At 43.1% G+C, this 22,368-nt stretch overlaps 1 protein-coding gene across 1 annotated transcript in view; it reads left to right on the forward strand.

Annotated features, from left to right (window-relative positions):
* Ankfn1 (ankyrin repeat and fibronectin type III domain containing 1) overlaps positions 1-22,368 on the forward strand; it is a 371,750-nt gene that overhangs the window by 270,500 nt on the left and 78,882 nt on the right. The gene's annotated exons all lie outside the window — the stretch shown is intronic.

A 22,368-nucleotide genomic window follows, 5' to 3' on the forward strand; every position in this document is an offset into this window, starting at 1 on the left:
GAACTGGTCTATTGACTACAACCTGGCTACTGAACTGCTCTAAGCTCTAGAGGAGAAGGAACTGGGAAATCAGAAGCTCTGTAAAGGCAAGAGGAAGTTGTGAGATGACCATTGTCGTGTTACTATTAATTAGATGGCCTTCAGCTAGATACTGGGGGCACAATGAAGATCCTTCTCACTGGTTGCCTCCTTGAGGAAGTCTATGGTCATTCAATCATTCATGCATCAGTCACCCACTTCATGCCACACCCTTTCCTTGTCACCATGGACATAGCAATAAACAAGACCAATGTAGTTCCTGCCCAAAGAGGCTTCTGTCTATCAGTGACTTACAACATATTCAACCTTTACCGTCTCTTCCTTCACCAGGTGATAGAAGTACTTGCTCTTTCAGGTGCTCGAGGTGTTGGGTATGCGATAGTGAGGGACACACTATGTTTGTCTATAGAACTTTCAGTTTATGGAGAACCAGCTTCGTGGTAGAAGAGTTTGTTTTGCAACATAAAGAAAATGAAGCTTACAACTGATCCGATGCTGAAATGCAATTTCAAAGTGACGTTGTCAGAACTGGCTTTGAATGAGCCTTCTGTCATTCTGCCCCCTTTCTCCTGTAAGTCCCCAAAACCTCTTCCCAGACCCTCAGCCCTCATCTGCAGCTTCATCCTACCTGCCTCCAGCTCCCCCAAGTCCCCTGTTTCCAATGAAGTCTCTGCAAAAGTGGCCACCCCACCAACAGGCACAGCAGTTGAGAATCCTTCCCTCCTCTCCTCCCACACCCCTGAGCAAATGCAGAGCCAAGAAGTTTCTTGGCACAGAGGGAGGCCCGCCAGACAGCTCTTCACTGTCATACAACCGTGAGAGTCCTCCCTACACTTCCTTGTAGGGCAAAGTCCTCCTGCCAATGGGGACTTAACTGGGCATGGTGATGTGCCAAGCCTCCCTACCCCCAACCAGTTCATCACCCCCTCTTACAGCATCCTCACCCCTAGACTGAGCAGACTTCAGTCCTTACCCCCGGGAGTCTGGCAGTTGCTGAGCCCAGACACCCGGGGGGTGGGGAGGACGACAGGCTGGTGAGTTTCCAGTGGCCACTGCCACAGGTCTCCACTCCAGGCAGACACTGGCTGAAACCTGGCTCTGTCCATGACTGCTTGCCTGGACACCCAGCTGGTAATATAGACCTAGGGCCACCGTCTAGGCCTCCTTCTCCCGACAGACACTTTCCCCTTGAGTCCTTTTTTTTGGCTAGATCCCTTTGCAGCATTATAGTTTGTCAATAGCCCGAAACTGCTTTCTAGAATTTCTCTCCAGGAGAAAAGTGTGTTTTTCTAAGAAATAGGTGTTCTAGCCTGAAGCTTAATTTCATATGAGGGTTCAAAATTGAAACAAAAATAATCGCTCTCAAGTCTAGGAGCCGAGGGGCCTCTCCACACCCTAAAGAGTGATTCCTCTTGGGAGGTGGGAGGCCGAGGTGGTCCTTTGTGTTATTTTAATGAAAATTTTCCAATTATAAAAATAACGTAGGCTCCTTAGATCAGCCAGAGTCCAGGGAGAAAACAGAAACCACACTCAGCTTGAATTCTGAATAAATTTTAAGGAAAAAAAAAACCTCACAGGTTGTTGAGCAAGGTTTGTGAGTGGACAAGAGACACAGTGGCTTGTGGGACTGGCTCCACTCAGGAGCAGGAACTGTAGGGTCTTAAGGGGGTCCTGCTTGAGCCACCTGGATGTCTAGGATGTCTGAGGATGCAGTTACCCAGAGGTGGGGGTATGACAGTTCTTCAGACTGGTCCAGTCTCCATGATCAAAACAGAACTTCAGCTGGAGTCTGTCAGGTGCCCTGCGAGTTTCTCTCACTGTGCCCTTCCCACGGGCATCTCACCACTATCCACACACGCAATCCGCACACGCTATCCGCACACGCTATCTGCAGTTTTCCCCTCTAAATCTAGTCTCAGTAAAGACCAGGACTGTGCCTGTGTAGTTGATTATATTATTATTATTATTAGTGTGTGGGAACTGGAGAGCTGGCTCAGCAGTTAAGAGTGTTTGCTGCTCTTGCAGAAGACCAGAGTCGGTTCCTAGCACCCATGTGGAGCAGTTCACAACCACCTGTAACACCAGTTCTGGGGGATCCAATACCTACTTCTGTCTTCTGCTGGTACCCACACTCATGTGGATATACCCACACATATATATCTAAATTAAAATTAAATGTTTGAAAAACAACAAAGCCAATATGCAGCAATAATACCTGCCACGTGATTATTTGTTGAATGAATGAAAGAGCTTAATTTTTTTTCTGTCTCTGGAGGTGTTTCTTAACATAGAAATGATTCAGTTCTGTAAAATATACCCAACGTTTCCCTCTCTTCTTTACCAAACCACAGGGTAGGACCTGTATCTGAGTTTGGACTCAGCCCTGACATCTTAGTAGCTCAATAATCCTGGTGATGCAAGTCACAAGTTCTCTTAATTTTCGTTCCCTTCTCTGACAGGCAGAAAGTTTAGCCTGTGGTCTCTTGGGTCTGCTGCCCTCTCTTTCTAGGATTCCATGGTTCAGGACCTTTCCCAGGCCTTTCTCAAACCAAAGCCAATGGTCTAGCGTTAGTTCATCTCCGTGCTAGAGCAATGAGCTCCCAGATAAGGAGAGGCATCTTGAGAAAACAAGGTAGTCTGATCAATCCAACCACAAACTGCCAAAGACCAGACAAAGGCAAGCCATCACTCCGCCATCTTCTGGCCTTGCAGACTTGCTTAGCACCTCTGCATGCCTGAGCCTCAGTTTCTTTATCTATAAAGCAAGGACAATAGTGCCTGTTTCAGCCACCCTATATTCTAAAGATCAAAACACGTGAGATAAGGTATGCCAAATGGTTTACTCAGCACAGCGTACCATGTAAGTTGAAGATGATGCCATCATGGCTGTTAATCTAACACAAACTGACACATTATAAAGTCAAAACAAGTAAGCAATGCAACCCTGGTCTGTAACAGACTAAGGCATTACAAGGGGAGTAGTTCCAGACACAGGACGTTAGAACAAGATAAAAGTGCTATCAGTTCTGAGCAGAGAAAATGTGCAGGCTCAGTAAGAAAACTAGCGGAAAACCATCAAAAAGCAAAATGAAATTAGATTCGTGCCTTCAAGCTTGTTACATGGGAAATTCAAAGGAGACCAGATATTTAAATATATAAAAAAATCATACACGTTCTAGAAGAAAATATTAGCAAAATCCTTTATAACCAGAGTAGGCGGCTTCCACTTCTGAGCTGTTGTGAACGGAGCGGTGATGGGCATGACAGAGCAAGTATCTGTGGAGTAGGAGGTCAAGTCCTCTGGGCAGATGCCAGGAGCGATTCAGCTGGTTCACGGGCTACATCTATTTATAACTTTTTGGAAGTTCTCCACACTGACCCCCAAAATGTCTGTGCCAGTCTGAAATCCCACCAATGGTGAAAGCAGGTTCTCTTTTCCCCAAATCCTCCTGAAAATTTGTAGTCAGTTGTCTTGTTGATCTTAACTATTTGGACTGGGTAATAAGAAATTTTAAAGGTGTTTTGATTTTTCTTCCCCTAATTGTCAAGGATAAGCAAGATTTTTTTTTGTTTGTCTTAGGCCTTTCTATTTTTTTTCTATTGTGAATTTTCTGCTCAGATCTATAGACTATATTTTAAATGGGTCATATGTTTGTAGACTCTATTTTTTTTAGTTCTTTATATATTCTGAATGGTAATTCTCTGTCAAATGCTGGGGAAAAGGTAGCTGACAAATCATTTTTTAAACAACAATTCAAAATATAAAATAAGTACCACTTGAATAAAAAACCTTCAGCAAAATCAGCTATATTTTTTTTAATTTTATGCAATAGACAGAGGCTCATTTTTCTCAACTATATGTGTATGTATAAATATGTATTGTGTGTATATAGACACAAGCGCACACACACTCACATCTCCTGAAATCTATATTTTAAAAACAATGAATGGGTAGCTCAATCACAGACAAGAATGGATATAAAAAGTTGCTGAAGCTGGGCATGGTGGAGGGCATGATAGTCCCGGATACTGCAGAACCTGAGACAGAAGTTGGGTGTGGTGGAGGGCATAGATTCTCCCAGATACTGCAGAAGCTGAGACAGAAGCATCACTTGAACCCAATAGTTCAGGGCCAGCCTGGGAACAACTGGGAGAATTTATCTCAAATTAAAAACAAACAAACAAACAAAAAAAAGAAACGAGAAAAAGAGAAGCAATTTAAGCTCATCTAAGAAGCCACTTCTCACCACTCAAGATATCAAAGAACTTAAAAGTTTGGGCTGGGAAAATAATCCAGTCAGCAAGCTGCTCGCCATGAAGGCGTGAAGACCTGGGCTCCATACCCAGAACCTACCTAATAAAACTCAGGTGTGGTCTAGAGTGTTTGTAGAGCACCCATATTGGGGAGGTGGCAGGGGGTCTCCTGGGGCTTGCTTGCCAACCAGCCTGACCTTATTTAGCAAGTCCCAGGCCAGTGAGAGACCTTGTCTCAAAAACAAGATGGACTTCACCTAGGTAGTGACACCTGGAGTTGGTCTCTGACCTCCATATGTCCACAAACATACATGCACATAAATGTACATGTTGGCATACACACACACACACACACACACACACACACACACACACATCAAATGTTTAGTACATACTCCATGAATTAGACTCTAAAAGGCAGCTAGTTCCATATAATGCTGGCAGAAGTGTATAGTTTTATGACCTTACACATAGTACTTTGACAATATGTCTACAATTAAAAATGCAAAGTAATTTTAACATAATAATTCTAATTTGGGAATTTATTTTATAAACATACTTAACAATGTATAAAATGACAGATCCATGAGACTCGTTTGTAGAAATAAAAATGATCATGTGTGGTTTCTGAATAAAATGAAGAACATATTTTCACTTAGAACTACTTAGCCATTTCTATTGAGACATGGCAGCTATTTAAGAGGCCGTGGGATTGCTTTGGGTACCAGTTTGGAGGGCTCATCTTATTGTTCAGATCTTGACTGACCCCAAAGGCTCAGAGGCTAAAGGTTTGGTTTCCACCTACGGCAATACTGAGATGGCAGGACCATTTGGAGATAGACCTATTAAAATGGATTAAAGTTTAGGGGATGTGCCCTCAGGGAAATATCAGTACCCTAGCCTCTTCCCTCTTCCTTTCCTTTTCCAGCAACCATAAGATGGCCAGCCCAGTCCACCATATGCTTCTTTACTAGGATATACCCACCACCATGGCCCCAAAGCAGCAGGTTCAAAAAATCATGGACTGAAAATTCTGCAGTCATGAATCCAAACCAGTTCTTTCTAAGTCATTCACCTCAGGCATTCTGTCTCTATAATGCCGCGCTGACTAATAGGCCTCCAAGAAACATTGTTTAAAACAAACCAGGAAAGTTTCGAAGGGCTGGACATGGTAGGTGAGCCTAGAGTCTCGGCACATCGGAGAAGAAGATCAGAAGAGCATACAGAAGGCAAGAAGATCAAGAGTTCAAGTTTATCTTTTGATAGGCATTGAATCTAAGGTCAATCTGAGCTATGTGATACCATATCTAAAAAAAAAAAGAAGAAAAGAAAAACGAAAAAAATTTTGTTTCTATATGCATTTATTTGTGCAGAATTGGGGAGGACAGGATCTATGCTCCTGACTTACTATTACCCTGAAAAAGCACATCGAATATTAGCAACAGTGAATGCTCATGGCGCTTGGGCAAGTGTGAAAACCAGGACAATGATCAGCAGGAAGTCGAGGAAGACTGTCTAATTTTCACTTTTGGCTGCTAAAGCACATTCAAAACACTCCATTTAATTTTTTTAAAATCTAAATAGAAATCAGGTTCATCGGAACCAGAAGAAACCCAGTGAGGGCAGAAAGGGAAGGGCATCAGAGAAAGAAAGCCGCAGCAGAAAGGGGTCAGCCGGAGAGGAACAGTCTGTAGGGATCTAGGGCAGCCCAGGAGGCGAGACTTCTCGGCCAGTGCCTGGAAGGGGAGAAAAGAGAAGATCTCTGCAGTTGTGCAGTGTTGCTTCTGTTTAGACAAAACAGAAGAGAACAATACCGAAGACCAGCTTGGACAAGTTAGTTCACAGCTTTGGGGAGAAAGAAAGAAAAATGTCTTTCTATCATTTTTTCTTTGAGCGTAGGGGGCGAATTTCACGGGGCAGGATCCCATACTAGATGAAATAATAAATTTCTCCAAAGGAGTCTTTTCTAGTGCTTATTTAAGCTATCAGCGAAATAGAGCGTCTTAAATGACAAGACTGTTTACGCATTTAATTTTTGTGAAACGTTAGAACCGTAAAGCCGCTCCCTTTAAGATGGGGGATACATGACACATGCAGTTAATTTCCACATTAAATTATTGAATGAAAAATACACACATTACCCATTGCGACTCCGGGATTAGGTCAGGTCAAATTTTATTGCTTTTGGCCAAGGGCTTTTGTAAGACTTACAAGGCTAAGAGCGGGTACAGTGTGATCTTTGCTGTAAGTTAGCGTTAGTGTGAGGTTCTGAGTGGGAAAATACTTAACATTTCAGAGGTAATTTTGTGAAAGTCGTCATGAGACCAGCACAACACAGTGTTGATGTAACGGGAGCTTTATAAGATCTCTTTAGCTCTGGTCTCTGACACTGCCAAGGCTCCCGCAGCCACCAAGACGTAATAAACCTTTTGCTGCATTGATCTGGAATGGATACTAATTTGAATTTGCCCCCAAGAAGTTACTGGCATGGAACCAGATTAATATTGCAAACAAAAGTAGAGATAAAAATGTGGGTGATTCTGTAACTTGGGGGGTCCCCCAAAGTAAATATTTCATGGGCTAAGGTGCCTTAGAGAATCTGTCTTCAACCCTGGACATAAACATGAAACCCAGAAAGGGTTTGGTTTTTCTAACAAAATAAATAAAAATCAATGTGCCTGGTAAAACCAGCCTGCAAACAGGATATTTGGAACACAGTGCTGTTTCGTAGATAGGTTTACGACAGAAATGAAGGTGCAGAGGAAATGATCACAGGAATTATCTGCTGGGCCCTTACTACACACCAGGAGAAGTGTCTCAGCAGGATTAGCTAAGGTGGCCCTCTCAACAAGCTTACGCAGCATGATGATCTTGTCTCATCTTCATTTGTTTCAGCTGAGGCAACTGAAGCTTGGGGAAATCCTGAAGTTTCCCAAGTCTAACAGCTGGTATGTGACGAGCATCAATTTCAGAGAGCAGGCTTGTGGTGTGACGCTACAGACGCATCAGTGAGACATAGCTTCACGCTCTTTTATATTGAATAGAGCTCACCAATCAGAATCAATCTTTAGTGGTTGGTGATAGAATCTTGATCCTAGGCTAGGGGCTGGGAAGATAGTTCAACTCTTAGAGCTCTTGCTGCCCAAGCCTCTAGGAGAATTGGGGTTTGGATCCTCAGGGCCTACATAAATATCCAGCAGGCATGGTGGCCCACCTGGAATTCCGATCTCAGAGGGCTGAGACAAGGGTCCCCCAAAGCAAGCTTGCTAGCAAGACTAGCTTCAGGTTCGGTTGGAACCTCAGAAAACATGATAGAAGAGCAATGGAAAAATATTCCCATCATTAACGTTGCCCCCACACACACACGCACACACAAAATGTGCCTACACGCGTGTAACATGAACACATGCATTTATAGACATTACACACTCATACACATGAAAAATAAAAGGAAAAGGAAAAACAAAAGAAAAACTGAGGCTTGAAGAAGTCTGGAACATCCAATCACCCCCAACTGAGAATTCCAGAGTATCAGAATACTACAAATAAAACAGAAAATGGTCTTTATATTTTCTTAGAATGAAGAATTTTCAGCTATATTAGCTATAGATTAGTCCATCTGGGTACATCTACATCAGAAACTGATGTAACTGAACTAATCTTAGAACCAGGTTTCTGCTGGCTATCAAGAAGTTTGCTTCATAGACTAAAATCACTGCAACTTTTCTCAGTATTAACTTTCTAGAAGAATCTTTTATGAAATACAAACAACTAAGTGTTGTAGTAGGGTCGCTTGTTCCATTCCCAACTGCTCAGCCCGAAAATAATCACACAGAAATTGTATTATATAAAACACTGCTTGGCCCATTAGCTCTAGCTTCTTATTCGCTAACTCTTATATCTTAATTTAACCCATTTCTAGTAATCTGTGTATCGCCACGTGGCAGTGGTTTACCAAGTAAAGTTCCCAGCATCTGTCTCTGGCCGGGTTACATGGCTTCTCTTTGGCACCGCCTCCTTTCTCCCAGCATTCAGTTTGATCTTCCCTGCCTACCTCTATTCCTTGCACAGGCTTAAGACAGTTTCTTTCTTAACCAATGGTATTCACAGCATACAGAGGGGAATCCCACAGCAACTAAGCATTTCATTGCTCTACCGGTTGGCCCATCATTTCCTGAGCATGTTCTTAGACCATTCAAGGTGTTCAAGATCTTCCATCTGTTTCAGCACTTTATCACTTTTCTTTTAGACACCCTTCATTGATTAAACCCAGGATTTAGCTATATATCAATAGTTCTAAATTGTTCCTTGTGGGTGAGGATAATGATACCAATGAAAAGAGAAGCATCTTTTATGTGGAACCAACAAAGGTGTTACCCTCTGGTCTTAGCAATGGAGGAAGAAAGCAGCCAGCATCTTTATATTTTATAAACTATATGTAGCTGATAGACAGAAAGAGAGGGGGGGGAGAAGGAGAAGGAGAAGGAGAAGGAGAAGGAGAAGAGCAGAGCAGAGCAGAGCAGAGCAGAGCAGAGCAGAGCAGAGCAGAGCAGAGCAGAGCAGAGCAGAGAAGAGAAGAGAAGAGAAGAGAAGAGAAGAGAAGAGAAGAGAAGAGAAGAAGAATGAGAATGAATCAGAGTGCCTGCAGCTAGGCTATCCAACCCAAAGTTTTCACTCAGTTTCCTTCTTCAGAACCTTCCTGGAAGATACAGATCATAGATTGGTGTTGTCCTATGGGAAACGGGCATCCTTCCTGGTTACAAAGTAACCAGCTCCCAGAAAAACCAGTCAGCCTGTTCTATGCAGATGGAGAAATCAATAAAAAAAACACAAGTCTCTCCCTGCCAGTTAGACTAGGTTTGACTACAGGAATTAAAAATGACTAATAGCTGGGAGTTAGGCAGAAGTCATGAGATCATGTTACTTAGAAACACAAAATGCTTTTAAGATTTTTTTTTAAAGCCTAAATCTTAGACTTTATTTCTCCATCTCATGAGATTCCAAGGAAGCAGCTGGACTGTAATAATCTTGAGATCTCCTGCAAGGACAATGTGCACTTACAGGAAGATGAGGTAGACGTACTCGTACTCTTCCCTATTCCTCCTGCTAACTACAAATGAAAACAGGGGACATTTTATGTTTATGAAAAAATGAAAGACATTGAAAGACTCTGAAAGGTGAAAGGGGGCAGCTGAGCAGCAAGGGACGGCGGGACCTAAAAACAGCAGAGATGAGACTTCCCAGCCTAGACACAGAAGAGGTTTCGTACTGCTCTTTACTGAGAAACCCATTGTCGTGTAACTACATCAGTGCTGTGTGCTTGTCAGTGGGGAGACCGCTCTTATAGACATCAATCAACAGGGCTTGCAGTGAGATTCCTGTGACCCTTGCTCCTCAGTAAGCCTCAGACAGCTAGATCATGATCAAAATGATCTCATTATGCCTAATTTTGTTTCTAAACCATGAGGTGAAGGAAACACAGGGGCTGTCTCTTTTCATGCAGACAATCCCAATTCCTTTCCTCGTCGATGTGGCTCCCTTCCTAACTCCTCTACCCAGAAGCTGCAAGATTCTGAGCAGCCCGCTTACTCCCTGCGGCCTCAGTTTCCTTCTAACAATAAGAAGACAGTGGCTTTTGCTGTCTTCAAATTTATAAATGTGCGTTCACGTTAATTTAACTAATATAGAACTCTTAAGAAATAGCTGAAAGTACCATAGCCACTACGTAGGAAAAAGGCTGATGATACAAAGAGCTGAAACCGCCACCACAGATTTTCCATTTTCTTTGCTGTCTCAAACCTGAGAGCTTACTGGAATTCTCCAGAGTCCGTGTTCTTTTCAGTCTTCAAAGAATTAGGTCTTAAGATAGATAGTGTTTGTGCACGTGGAAGGCGGAGCGCTTCCTGGAGGCTTCGTCTTTCCCACGTCACTGGTCCCTTCAATAGGAATCTCTTCTGCTTTTTTAGGCAAGGACGCTGATTTCTTGCCAACTCTGTGCGAGCGATTTTCAATTGGTAAGTTCTGATCACGCAACAGAAATTGCCAGTTGTTTTTCCGGGGATTGCCAGCACACTTGTTTTTTCTCAATTATTCACTGGTTTCTAGAGATTCCCTTTTAAATGATAATCCGTCCCTCGTCCCTCGGCTTTCTGCTAGTATTCACCCTCCACCTTTAAACAGCCCAGCATACTTGACGGTGTGGTGGCGAATTCTTTGCTGTTTGCTGAGGAATTAACAACGGGAAGGAATGTTTGTGCTGGTTCGGTGTTCCTCTTCAGATCAGAAGGCAGAGGTTTGGCCTAGCCATGCTCTGCTCAGTGCGTCTGGGCTAATTCCGGAAAAGTCCAAACCCAGTAACAAAGGAATCAGAACAGCGAAGGTGATCTTAATAGATGAAACCTGGCGTTTAATCAGCAAGACTTATCAGAGTAATAAAAGGAAAAAGGCCTAAGTGCAAGCCAGCTTTTAGAAAGTGTTTGATTTAAGGTGTGATGAAATATTAAAGAGCATACATAAAAATCATAAAATACACACACACACAGAGAGAGAGAGAGAGAGAGAGAGAGAGAGAGAGAGAGAGAGAGAGAGAGAGAGAGAGAGAGAGAGAGAGAGAGACCCTAGGCTCCTGGAACTAGAGAAATCCAACTATGACCCAGCCTTCTCTATATCTTAGAAACTAAACTCAAAGTCACAACATTATTTGACAGAGTTGAGACAAAATCTTGAGACTGCAGACTACTAATTCACTGTTATTTTCCAAATAAAACTCAACAGAAACCATAAGGAATGAGGTCAGAGGTCAGGCACCACAACTAGGAATTTGAGGGGCTACTGCACCTTGCCCATAATCTGAAAAGTTTACAGACTGAGGTGAGATTTCTTGAGTTTGCAGACCTTGAGAGTTTTCAACAAGAGAAGCTTGGCTCTACTCTGATCTCCAGGGGATTAGAGTAACAAGCCCATGCGAAGAGTGTCTTAGGCCCTTGCTACCTCTACTGGTTTCAGAGGTTCACAGCTCAGCACACAATTCCCTGCAGTTTTCACTGGGTAGACCCTGGGAACCAACCCACCAGATCAAAATTTCCAGGCTGCTGGCCAGCCCCCAATCAGTGGAGGAGGGTCACCCACTGGCCCTGTTATAGCCACGGCCCTGGTCAGAATGCTAAGTAACGACGTTAAGAACCGGACTTTACACTTTGTAGAGATTATAACTCACTCCACGTGTCAATCACTTGGTCTATGCGCCTCAGTACATAGGCAGTCCTTCAATACCCAGGCTATAACACAGCCTTCCAGTTTCATCTGCCACCACTAAGCATCCTTTGTTTTGTGCCTAAAACCCCAGAGTAGTTTGCCTAGCCTCGGTGACTTCATTGTATAATCTTATGCCTTTGTGTCCTTCTGTATGCTGTTTCCTCCGCATGGAAAGTCTTTTCACCTCTCCCCTTCCCGCCCCCGACGCTCAGATTGAATAAATAAATGGCTGCACGGGTGGATGGATGGATGAAAAATGAATGAGGCAACGAATAAATAAAATTTGAGTAGCACTGGGAAAAACTGCTATCTTAAAGCAGTCTCAGGTCCCACTCGAAAAGTAAAGCTAAAACACAGCTGTTTAGTTTTAGCATCCTTGTGGTCCACATCCATCTTGTGATTATTGGCTATGAGATGCATAGAAAATAGCTTGAATGATCGTTATGATTCTGAGACCGCAGAAATGAAGCAGACTATTTCCTTTGTGTTTGATATTATGAGAAAGTTAATGTAATTCGGACAAGATTACTCTCATCCAGTTGCCTTCTTTGAGTGCAAAAGGGGTGACATTATACCTGGGGTGCAGGTGATTGTGTATAACTCTAAATACACTGATGGAATTCAGTAGATATAGGGACCAATGATTCACCAAATAAGCAGCAGAGAGAACAGGTTTGGCTCAGGAAATGTTAGCAATATCATGCTGCTGCATCTGACTCCTTTATAATAGTGCTCATTAAAATACATCATCTCAGGGCATGTCTCTCTGCTATCACCATCACGGATATTTTGACATAACCTATCAATGGATTCTGTAACATTAGAAGTTTCTATATCCTTGTCATAACTAGACTCAAAGTTGTGATAAAGGGAGAAGCCAGAGGTGCTTGGGGAAGAGACGACAATGCTGCAGGAGTCCAGGCTTTGAGGAATGGCATGCCTCTGGAAGAAATAAGTAGGTACTGTGTGAAGTGTCTGTGGACGCTGAGTGAAGCTAGGTGGATTGAAGGAAAAGAAGGAAATGGAGATGGAGAGAGAGCTATTAACTGCTCCACAATATTCTTTCCTTCAATCCTTTGATACTCACTCAGTGAACATGGCACTGTCCCAAGAAGACAGCACTTAGCTTTCTTAGCTGATTTGAAACCACTTTGGTATCAGTTGCCCTTTGAGATGGTAATGGTCACAATGGCTCTGCCTGCCAGATAAAAATACAAAACAATACAAATTGTACTGGCACAGAGATCCTGTCTATTGGGTCTCCAATATTATGTCTGTAGTAGATACAACAATAATCACAACAACAATGATAATAATAAAATAGCTCTAGATTCTAGATTTTTGGCTTATAAGCACTCAGTTAAAGACTCTGTATTGTTAAGACAGATAGACCCTTCCTATGGATGTGAAGTCCTCTTTTTGTCTTTCTGTCCTTTAATATTCAATTGGGTACCGTCTTGCTTAATCCCAAAACCACATACCATCATCACCGAGATTTATCAGAAGACGTCTCTATTCTTCTGTACATGGAAAAGGAATCTAAAGAAAGTCAAACCAACATGATGTCTCTGGAAACCAGCAAAGTAGGTGCCTTTTATAGAGGCACCAATTGCTCCATGAATGACGTCATGTTTTCTTTAAGGAAAGGTATCTGATTTGCTAGTTTCCTACCTGTATTTTCATCCCCCTCAGTTGGTGAAATGAGAAAAGTAAATTCTTCCCAATGTCTTCCAACAATAAAAACTTCTTTTCTACAAACCCATATAATCCTAAAACCACTTCTCTTCTAATATTAAAAAATTAATGGACAGATTGTTCACTTTAGGAGTAAACTTTTTTTTCAGCAAGACCACAGCAAAACCTACTAATGCATGGCACTTGTGTTTGGAGAGTTCTATGTGGTCACTTATTGCAGATTGTTCTGCAATAGCTTGCCTAGGCCATAAAGTTTTATCTCAGATTTTTTGATATAGTACATACTCATACTAAAATAAACTTTCTCCTCTTCATTTTACAATTTCAGGCAGCACCCAGCCACACACCCCACCTCACATGTTAAACTATATCTTCTTTGTGTATGCCTCTACAATTTTTAAAAAACTAAGTAATTGGTATCAAGTGTCTGAAATGCTTTTGGAAAAGCAAGACTGGCAGTCAGCTTATATTAATTTTTATTCCAAAGCTTAAAAAAATAAAAATGGCAAGAACATTCATAAAAAGGCAAGGAAGTGAACGTCTTTTTGCTTTGTTTCATGGAAGGTCTCATGGAGTCATAGGAGGCCTGGAACTCACACTCTTCCTGTCTCTATTTCTAAAATTCTGAGGACTTAACGGGTGTGTGCTAAGGATGATGACCATCTTGATACAACAATTTACCATTCCAAATTCTTTAAAATAATCTATTGAAGGGTAGTCATATAAGATACTTGAAATCTCAACTTCTGCCTTAACACATCAATGGGCTTTTAGATTTCTGCTTAAAATAAGGTACTCTGTTTGTTTGTTTGTTTTAAGTGAATGACCAGAGCAGCACAGTCCCCTGCAACCTCTGTCTGGATTCTGGCTCTCACCTCACCTCCTACCGGAGCTCACTAGCAGGTGTGCCAAGGCCGAGCTTCACATGGTGTCCTCTACCAAAGGGAGGAGGCCGTATGTTAGTCCTAGAACTGTAGTTGGTCCTTGCAGAGGATGTCTATCGGTAGCTATCTGTTCAGCCGCAGGACAACCAGACCAAGGGTGGCACCACCCAGAATGAGCTGGGTCCTTCCACATCAATTACCAATTAAGAAAATGCACTACACACTTAATGGCAGGCCAGTCTTATGGAGGCATTTTCTCAACTGAGAACCCCTCTTCCCAAATGACTCTCTAGCCTGTGTCAAGTTGACATGTAAGGTATCATACCAACCATCAAAATAAAACATGAATTGGCCATGCCATTCATTTTTTCTGTTCACAAATTTTCTAGGGGTCCCCATGACATAAGCACCAGCCCCCTCAGGATAGTAGGCAATCATCCCCACATCTTGCTTTTTTTCTGCACAACATCCCTCTCATAGCTGATCATGTTCATCTCCTTCAACAAGGTGCCCTGCCTAGAATGCCCTTCTGTGAGCTGAAATTTCCATTTTTGCTACCCTGATCCCACCCCACTCCCAACTTTGTTGGCCTTTGAACTTCAACAGTACTTTACCCACAAGACTAATATAGTCTGTGTCTCCTTCTTTTGTAGTTGTTGGTCTTTATCTGCTCTCAGGAGCTATGAGTCCTTCAAGGGCAAAGAGAAACATCTCTTTTGTGTTCACATCACTTGGCAAGGGGCCTTGAGTCTGCAGATACTTAGAAAGGTAGAGACGTGACTGTCTTCACCCTGGAAAGTATCATTGAGATGTGCTACACCCTCTCAGTGTCCACAGGGATTGGATTTTCCCCGAATCTGGATGCTCAGGTTCAATCCATACAATGGTCAAGTACACGAATATAACCCAAGCCCACTCTTTAGTAAGCTTTAAATCACTTCTAGATTACTTACAACACTCTCTTAGTTATGGTGTCTATTCCTACAAAGAGACACCATGGCCACCACAACTCTTATAAAGGAAAACATTTCATTGGGGCTGGCTTACAGGTTCGGGGGTTTAGTCCATTATCATCGTGGTAGGAAGCATGGCAGCACACGGGCAGACATGGTGCTGGAGAGGTAGCTGAGAGCTCTACATGTGGAGCACCAGAGAGAGAGAGAGAGAGAGAGAGAGAGAGAGAGAGAGAGAGAGAGAGAGAGAGAGAGAGAGAGAGAGAGGAGAGGAGAGAGATTAGACCTAGCTTGAGCATTTGAAACTCCAAAGCCCACTCCCAGGGACACACTTCTTCCAACAGGGCCACATCTACTCCAACAAGGCCACACCTCCTAGTGCCACTCTCTAATGACCAAGTATTCAAATATATGAGCCTATGGGGGCCATTTCTATTCAAATCACAACAAATACTTAATGAAACAACAACACTAAAAAATCTGTGTAGTTCACTGTGAGATGGCGCTGTAGAGCTGTCCCTTCGGAGCTTCTCAATATCAATACTTTCAAACCCCTAGGCAATTGTTTTCCTCTCAATGTGAGTGTTTACTGATTTCATTATTTTCTGAGTGAAAGAGGCATTGCATCTGAATTCTAGGCCCTTCCATTCCTTCCCACAGTGGGCATGGACAGTGTGCTCGGGCTAATGAAGTCAAGAGCTTCTCCTCTAAAAGAAGAAATAATACATAAAGGGTTGTTGTGAACTTGAATTTAAAAAAAAAAAAGACGGAAGAAGGCAATGCAAACCAAATTTGCCGTAACACTGCTGGACGGACCTCTTGACGGGAGGGGTAGGTAGGCAGTTACCAGCCTCAGGCCTGCCTTCTTGGCCACATCCTCTCCTGTTTTCTCACCAGTAGACCACAGCTCCCCTGCAGGGAACTACGTCCATCTGCCTGGACTAGAGTGCGCTTTGCCCTCGGGTGAGTCTGCTCTGATCCCCAGTAAGGGCGATCCAGTTTCTTCCCTGCAAGAGAAAAGTTCTAGAGGCGGGAGGGACAGCCAAAGCAGCCCCCATGGTGACGAAGTGTTTCTTTGATCTCCTGCCGCTATCTGAGTGTTGTTTTGAAAGTTATTTATGGATGAAAGCATCCCCCCTCCCTGCAAAAGGACCTGCTGTCAGAAGGGATTTCAGCTCACCTCGTATCCAACCAACTCTGAGGTTTTGAGATGGCGACAGCTACATAAATATTAAATGGGCAATGGGATGCCAATATTTTTATTGCTGTTTGCCACTGGACTCTGGGCAGAATGGATACCAGTTACATCCACCTGGAGAGAGCTCATAGTTTTTGATACGACCATATTTGATTTGGAAAGTTTCATGTACACAGGGTTGCTAAATGGTTCTTGGTTTTAAGGAGTGGGGATGGAGTTCAGCTTTCGCCATGCCCGTGAGAGACCATGGTGCCAAACATTTGGGTTTACACAAAAATTCCACTCGCAGGTGCCTGGGGAGAAAGCAACAGCTGACGTGGGTGTAAGAGGAAGTAGGGGCAGCTTGTTCCTCCTCCCACCACCAAGGTGCAACTCTCACAGCCCCTGTGTCCCAGCGGGAAAGCTGCACTAGGCCTCCCAGCCTGGACAGCCTTGAGCCCTCTTCAGTTTGCGTCCACACACTAGAACTGTGGCCTTCCTAAAAGAGCTTTTCAGTCACTCACAAACACCTTTAAGTAACATTGACCCATCTTAGCATGACGCAGAACCTGCTCCTGGTCCCATCTTATCTGGTCCCAGCTCTCCCTTCTTATCCTACTTCTATTTCCAACAATCGCCTGGCGGTCTCTTGGCCAGTCCGTGACTCTGTGCTTCTACTCACACTGCAGCCTCTGCCCGGAGCACCCTTCCCTAATCTCCCTCAACAGACCTTCAGGGCCTCCAGGGTTCTGCCAGGAGCCAGCCCCATCCCCCTGGATCCCTACTTTGGCCCCAGCTTTTACGATCGGCTCCGCTGAGCCCACCTCTTTCATAAGAGCCATCTGTTTGGATTTGTTGCATCCTTTTGTCAGCCTCTCCCAGTGAACTTGAGTCTTGAGAGTGAAAGTCAGACATTTTCCAGTGTCTGGTCCCTCGTGGAGTCTCAGTGAAAGATCCTATAAATTAATCAGTCAGTCACCATTCGATTTAAAGTTAGATTTGATTTTTCCCTCAGATGTGCCAACAGTTAGCTTGGTGTGATATACAGAATTTAACAAATTCAGTTATCTTTATTTATATACACCTATTATGGACACTCCTGCCAGGAGGGCCACAGAATTCTCTCTTCACCATGCATGGATCAGGCACCCTCCTCCCAAGACGTAATTATTGCCAATGACTTTCTCATCCCACCTTGGCTGTCTTAGAACAATAAAAGACGAAAGACTTTATAAGAACTGAAGAGGACTTTTCTCCACCGTGCTAACAGTGGTGACCTCTCTTGAATATTTACAAAACACTAATTTTGTTCTTCCTTTTCAAGTGTAATCCTGACAGACTCCTTTACTAAATGCAGTCTCTCCTTTCAAAGAGCTTTCTTGGGCACCTAAGACACTGTAGTCATGGTCCAAGAAAAAGAGTGTGTATTGGTCAATCTACATCTAAAACAGATACACTTACAAATGCTCAATATTGTATAGTTTAGTTAGGTCCAAAGCACCAGTTCCAATGAACTTTGCGAACAGTGTAAAAGACTCTACATATGAGTACAAATGCAGACACCAAAGGCAGAGAGATACAGGAGAGATAATGCCAGGAAGGTGACTGGGCTCTTCCCGATGACCCTGCTGTACCTTTTGATGCTTTGATGGCTCACCCTTTGGGGATCTGGGGGAAACACAGACCTATTGCTTTCAACGTGAAGTTTTCTTTGATGCCCTAAAGCCTATGTGAGACTCCCCAAGGCCAGAGCTCCTGTGTGGACATGTAGCTGGGTGCCTTAACATCTCCCAGGCTGAACCTCCCCACAGAAGAGCAGAGCGGGCTGAGCCTGGGAATAGAAAATGTGCTGCTTTGTTTCCCCAGGAGGCCGTGGTACACATTTTCTTGCCTTGATGGGAAAAATCTAAAGATTGGATTTTTTTCAGGATCAATAAGGTTCCTTGCCGAGTAATTTACAGTAGAATGTAAAAACAAACAGCACATTCCCCTGGGTGAGACAGAGAGGAGACCTCCGCCGGCCGCTCCTGAGGTGGCCCTTTCTCCTCCTTATTTACTTACTAAGTTTTGTTCTCTCTCAAATTCCTTTAGACCCTTAGTCACAGCTTGGGAATTCGTTTGTTCCCATGTCCGTCCTCCTATCGCATACTTAAGTTTGCCTCTCCCCAGCCAGGGAAGAGGGAAACAGGTGGAACACAAGAGAAGCTTTGTTGGGAACCGGGCATGCTCAGGAGGCTACTAAGAGGGTGGTGGGGAGGATGGCAGACGGCTGCAGAGTCTGAAACAGACTCAAATTGTGGGCCAGCAGTTTCTCCAAGCCTTCGGTGACTGTTACATTGCTTCTTCCTGCTTGCCTCTCTCTCTCTCTCTCTCTCTCTCTCTCTCTCTCTCTCTCTCTCTCTCTCTCATATCAGTACTTATCGTGGCTCCCATTCCCACATGTAGCTGTCATGAGAATACAAAATATACATTCACAAGACTCACAGTCCCCTGTTCTGTTTGGGGCTCCTACCACCAGTCATGGCTCCCTCTTGATATCATAACAAGGCAATCACAGTATTAAAGACAGCCCTCTTGGCCACAGGAAAGGGGACAGAGTTATCACCCAGGAGTCCCTGCTTGGAGTGACAGAGCAGAAGTCCAATACTGCAAGCTGTTTGGTGGGACTTCCTAAAGCACAAAAGACCCAAAAATGCCATATACAGGTAGATATCACTGAGCACACGAAGACGGAGCTGTCTGGCTTGGAGAACAGTCCTTCTCACCACATATACATGAGACAGCTCATCTTTTGCTCTCTTTAGGTGCTATTCCTCAGAAATGGGAGATATCTTGCCATGGAGTTCTTCCTGAAACAGTAAGGGCTTCACGCTACTCAAAACAAAACACAAATCTCCTATTCAGGAGGTTGATCCAGAGGAAGGGCTCTTACTCACCCCGGGGAAGAGGTATACCTTGCCTGGCGATCTCTAACTGCCACGAATTCTGAGCTTCTGCGATTGCTCATTGCAGTCTTCATAAAGCAAATGCTTCCTTAATGAACAAAAATTATCCCGTTTCTCTCTCTCAAAAAAAAAAAAAAAAGAATCTAAACAAGCGACAATCTAGTTGGACATCTTACAACTCCACACTATGGCGATGTTCCAAAGAAGAAGAAACAGTGGAGTTTATCTGGATTAGTGAACTATGAATCTATTTTCATAGTGTCCTAAAACTGCCTGTTTCAAGAAGCCCAGATAACCACGGAGTAAAATATAATAGCAATGTATGATAATGAAATATTCATATAAATAACAACAAGACATAATACTAATGATGAAGTCCAGACAGTACACTTAAGCATGGAACATTCTGGTGCCATTGGAAGACCTGGACTGGTAATTCTTGTCATGCAAATACTCAGCATCCAGGTTTGCCTGTCAGCCCTGATGTCAGAACTGATGTGGTTAAGATGGACGCTCTGCTGCCACTGCTCCGGCCTTTTAGGCAGCAAGTACTGGGTAACTGACCTTCTGACCCTTACCGTGTCACTCATACTTGGGGGCGGGGGCAGTGGTTTCAAAATGTTACCTGATTTATGCCAGAAAACTCTCCACCCATCAGACACTATATCCAGGTGGTTAGTCAGTCTACTGGAACAATCTCACAGCATTTATCCACTACACAACAGCAAACGCTTAACTTGTTCCTTGGGGGTGGGGGTGGGGCGGCTATGGGGGAAATGTGTGTTGATGGGCACATGCATGCATTTACACAAATGAATCTAGTACGAATTTTACTGCCAAAAAGGACAGGATGTGGTTTATAATACCAATAAAATATGTAATAGACTTTATTTTAAAGTCCTTATAATCCAATAACTTTCCCCCAGATGCATTTACTTACTTATTTGAACCCCTGAATCTATAGCCAACAGTCATAATTAATATGTAAGTACAATTTGGATGTTAATATTGGCTATTTTCATTCACCTAACTATAGCAAGACAAAAATAAAGCAATGACGTCCTCTTAGGAACCTGACTTGCTTACCAATGATGTAGGCACCAGCCTTATTAAATCAAATCACAGTTTTAAAATATTAGAGAAGTGTTTTCTCAATTCTCTGGGTGATTTACTACGCAACTGCCACAGAAAATTTTCACTTAAAGTTGTATATTTACTTATTTAAGTACGTGTGTGCATGCATGCACACACTTGTGCAAGTGCATGCCATGACTTGGGGGAAGGGTTTGGGGGAACAACCTGCAGCAGTCATCTCCCTCTGTCTGTCAAGTGGGTTAGGGGAGTCAGACTCAGGTCCTCAAGTCTGGCAGCAAGTGCCTTTACCTGATCTTACTGGTCCTGAATATTTTCGCTTTAACCTGCATTATTGGTATCTTCTCCATTACTTTCTTAAATCTAGACCGTGGATCAGTAAACTTCCTCTCCAAAGGACCAGAGAATAAATAAATTGGTCTTTGTGAGCCACATATGGTCTCTGTCACATATCTTTATGTGTATGTTTTGTTTTTACAATCCTTTAAAAACACACTCAAAAAAAAAAACTAAAACTAGCCTTTGCTTGCGAGCCACACAAAAGCAGCCTTGGGTCAGATCTGGAATGACAGTTTGCTGATACTTGGTCTAGACAGCTCACAAAACAATAAAACACACTGTGATTTCTAGCATCTGCTGATTCTATGGTGTAAATATCCCCTCCGTGGACAGTTCCAAGATCACGTGACTTCACTGGACAGGTGCTGAGAAGATGCGGCAGGGAAACATTACCCAGTGTGCAGCTGTAGACACAGGAGTGGGTAACCGCAAGAGCAAAACATGGAGGGCAGAGTCTGAGCATTTGATGTTATTTATTTAGCTTTTCATTGATATATTTTTTTGGTAATAGTTGTGTTGACCAAGTTTCTATCAATTTAGTGATTTCTGTAAGTTAACTGCAGCCCGGGACATCAAACGTCCTGTGTGGCTCCTGAAATCAGCTCTGACTCCCTCCATCTCTCTATCTAGGCCCCCTAAAAAGTCACACTGTTATATTGCATGGTCCCAAATGTGACATAAGTAGATTTTGAACCCTGTACCTTGTCATCTGCCTGAGACCTTCCTAACACTTCATTTAACAGCCTTAAAAAGCAAGTACATAAATCAACTCAGGAGATTCTTAGGGTTTGAGGATTATTGGGTTCCCATTTCCTTGGCTGGGGCAAATTCCTTTGACTTTGTCATCCCAGCCTGCAGAAACCACTGAAGTAAAATTCATTTAAAGGCACCCCACCCCCATCCTTATGGGTCAGGACAGCATCTGAGAGGAAGAGGTCCTATGTATATTATGGGAGACATTTAGCTGGGGGCAGCTGAACTTCTGAAGAACTGAAGTATTCAAAACACATTTCATACTGAGCATGGCAAGAAGGTAGGTAGTAAGAACAATAAGAAATAATATCTCCCTTATAGACATGCAAAAGGATCAAGAAAAAGAATTAATTTACATGAAGCCACAGCGGTATAACTGTTAGGGAGTTCGGAAGACAAAGACAATGTAGCAGACCTTTTGGGGTGCCTTGTAGCGCTTGCTAACAACTTTAAAAAATCTGGACAGTCACACATTTTTGCTCCCTGGCTGTATCTCAGAGAAGTGCTGGCATTAGGATGAGCCAAACCCAAGAGCACAGAGAATACATGCAGGTAAATTAGCTCAAGCTACTTTTGTGGGTTGCAAAATCTAACAATAAATAAATACAACTTCCCAATTCCAACTTTGCTTTTCATCTTCCAGAAGGCGTAGGTGCAAGAAGGCGTCCCTGATATTGGGGTGTGGGGGGAGACTTTTGCCCTTAATTTAAATCATTGTTTTTCTAGGGAAATTTAATTTGGGGAAAAATGTTTTTCTAATTAACTGGATGGCCGTGCTCTGCGCAAACAATAAAGATTCTTGTTTGAAAGTAACGCATGCCCCTGCTCCTAGGACTACCAAGGGAATTTAAAATGAAAAAAAAAATGCGAACAGCTCTGACCTCACATTTTATCAGAGCTGAAAAGACTCCCCGGCTGCACAGTTTTCATGTCAGTTCCCAATTTAAAAGCCACAAGTGTTGAACGGGTTCGCACTGTACCGA

Source organism: Microtus pennsylvanicus, chromosome 11 (assembly GCF_037038515.1).
Source record: "Microtus pennsylvanicus isolate mMicPen1 chromosome 11, mMicPen1.hap1, whole genome shotgun sequence".
NCBI classification, from domain to species: domain Eukaryota; kingdom Metazoa; phylum Chordata; class Mammalia; order Rodentia; family Cricetidae; genus Microtus; species Microtus pennsylvanicus.